Raw genomic sequence first — 3559 nt, 5'->3', positions numbered from 1 at the left:
TAATCCGTGAAAGAGTTTGAATTTAGTTAGGACTCATCCTAAGTAATTAAAAATTAATTAAAACTCTTAAGATACTTACTAGTTCTAACGATCAAATAAAATGAGAGTTGTTCGTTAACGTATCAATCATACTCGTCAAATTTATTTGAACATGTCAGTCATCATTCGCAAGCCGACAAAAGTCTTCACATCGAAGAATTATACATACTTGGTTATGAGATTATATAATTTGTTTAAATCCTTACATTTTGTGTAACCATTTAGAACAATGATTTGCTTAAAGATGTCTCTTTTTTATGTTAATTTGTGTTATTTTTCCTCCTTCTTTCTATATTTGATGCTTATTAAGCTTTTCATCACCACCGATAACAATGATCCCTGTTACGATGCACGTGATGTTACTGTCTAGATTATTTTCACTAATCTACTTCATCAAGTCAAATGAGGAGTCAAATGAGGTAGTCACACGTCGTAGTTAGTAGAGGGGTGATGAAGTTGGATTCAAAGGATCGAGAGATATTAGCAGGAAGGTGACTTCAAAGTGTAACATGGTGAAGGAGAGGTGAAGCTCCTAGCATCGGAGTGGTGAAGAGAGAGAAGACAAAAGCAATTAAGAAGGACAAGTAGTAAATAAGGAGCAGTGCAAAAGAATTCCCGGCTACTTTTTCCGGATTAACCATCCGACTTTAGACAAACTTTGAACACAAAGTCCTGTCTCAACTCAACTTAGACGAGAATAAATGCAATTAAGGTAAAATTAACTTCTGCCGGATTTAGAAGCTCAATGCAATACTTCCTCCTTGTCCTAACTTTTTTTTTTTTTCTTTTATTAGATAAAAAAAGTAATAAACAGAGATAAGTTCCTCTCGATAACAGATGAATGAACTATCTAATTATCATAGCTCACTAATCTTCAAAAGAATCGCTTCACTTACTCTCGACAAGAATATATAAACAATTATAATCATTCTTACGAGGAAATATACTTAATATATGATTTATTAGACTATGTTCACTTCATACTATTATGGTCTCATAGCTCCTTTTACAGATTATATTTTAAGTAAAGACCATTAACATAGTCACGTACATGATAACAATCACATCAATATTATAAACATAATTTAAAAAAAATAAAATAAAATTAATAATTATTTTAAAATAATAAATTTAGATAAAACTTTTAAGTTCATCAAAACATAAGATATCAATATGTTAATAGTCCTCGATCAATTGATTTTCTAATTAGAATAATTTAATTGATCTAAACTAAATAATCTAATAAATTCTGTTATCTAAATAATCTAATAAATTATTGTAAGAGGATCAATTATCATAAAGAACACTTGAAATGATCTGCAAGCAGGTCCTCACCAAATATTTTAAAGAAGATGACTAAAATTATTTTCCCATTTACTAATATCACTATCATGACAATCCTGATCAATATAAAATTATAGACGGTGGGTTGCCAGATCCCATAGCCTTGTGCTTTTGAATTGAGTCCACTTTAATTAATTATTCTTTCCTGGACGGAAGACCTACGAATTGCAAGTTAGGATTTTTTACGATAGGGATATAATTTCTTCGTTCATAGCTTTACACCAAGCACTTGATCATGTCACTTTGTTAAAATTCTTAGGAATATTTTAATATATTCACTCAAAAATGGATGATTCAAAATCTCATCCTATAAATATTTTTAATCTGAAAAAAACTGATTTAAAGATAATGTATCATTCCTAATTATCATTCAATAAATTTATATATTTAAAATATTGATTCAGTAATAATATACCATACCTATTAATTAAAATTTTGAAATCTCTTTCATTTGATAAATTTTATTAAATTAAATCTTCGCCACATATCTTAAAATATATATATATATATATATATATATATATATATATATATATATATATATATATATACAAACGCATTTTGCAAAATAAACTCCCACCAAATTGACAATCATTACTGCACAGCCATCTCGTTGCTTATACCATAACACTTGATGTACTTTTGCTGATTGGATATGAACCAATTGACTCTATGCATTGGGATGATAAAGCCATTTCAATAATTAGCACATTAAATAGAGTGAAAAGGTACTATTTTCTTATTCGTTTTCAAATGATAATTATGAAGATGGAATGCAATCTCAAAACATCGCAATGACATCACAACATCTTTATCAGCTTAAACTAGTCAACAACTATATCTCTAATGTAATATATCTTTATATATAAACTATATAAAAAAAAAAAAAAAAACAACGAATAGGATCTTTAAGATTTGGTAAGAGGACTGATCTGGGTAGGAAGGAGGGAAGAAGTTTGGAGGAGAAGAAAACTCTCTTTTGTTTTCTTAAGGCGTTGATAGGGAGAAATGAGAGAGTGTGTTTGTATTGCAGCAGCGGGGTTTTGTTTTCTTAGCGGATGGTTGATAGTGATATAAGATATATTTTTCATTAAAATTTATTAATATATTTTTTCTATTTATACAAGTTAGGAGAAAAAAATTTTCTCAACAAAATAGTGAGATTTTTTCATACAATTAGAAAAATCTTATCTGCTATCATGCCTCCGTAAGATAGTGCTCATGTCAAGGATATCAATCTTGGACCGATATAATAAAAATAGTTTATGAGTGAGTCTAATAGTTAATCAATCGTATGTATGTGAGAAATACGTAGTTGATGTCGGGCAACTTGATCTCGTACAAAGTGGAAGTCAATAGTAATATATTTCATATGGGAGTGAAATACTAGATTGACGCATAAGTATAAACTACAACGTCCTCAAGCGAGAAATCGATCGCAATGAAGAGATGTCGCACTCTTGCAGGAACGACAGTAGGGTTGCTAGGGGCGAATGAGCGATTAGAGTAGAAGCATCGCAAAGCTACTAAGGTTCTTCCTCGGGAGGTCATAGGGCTCGATAAGAAATGATTGCTATCGTCAGATAGCGAGAAAAAAGCTTGCTCTAGGACGAGAGACAGTTGGTTTTTTTATTTTTTTTAGATATGTTAAGAAGTTTAATACTGACTTCCGTTTGGTCAAATTGTGTTATCAACGATTTAAAGTAAGATCAAACTAAAACCTTGGAGTTTTTTACTCACTATTGCGTCTCCTTATCTCCGTTTATATTATATTATTTTATAAAATAATATTATTTTTAAAGATAAATTTTATCTCTTATTATAGAAATTCTCAAGGATCTCCTTTTCTAAAAATTTCTTCGAACTTTTAAAATGATAAAAGAAACCCTCAGCCATGTTTTATCAAATTTATTACATTGAACCATCGATTTAAAATAAATAATATTAAATAATATAATAATATATTAATTTATATATTAACTAATTATATATTTTATTTTAAATTTAAAATAATAATTTTATTAACTATAAAGTAATAAAAAATAATTTGATGATAAAATTTATATATTTAAAAAAAAAAAAATATATAATATAATTTTTTTAAATACTATATAAAAAATAAAATAAATTTGAATAACCATTGCATTTTATTTTTAACCCTTTAAACTTTTTTTTT

Source organism: Musa acuminata, chromosome BXJ1-1 (genome assembly GCF_036884655.1).
Source record: "Musa acuminata AAA Group cultivar baxijiao chromosome BXJ1-1, Cavendish_Baxijiao_AAA, whole genome shotgun sequence".
NCBI classification, from domain to species: domain Eukaryota; kingdom Viridiplantae; phylum Streptophyta; class Magnoliopsida; order Zingiberales; family Musaceae; genus Musa; species Musa acuminata.
Note: the sequence above shows the minus strand (reverse complement) of the source record.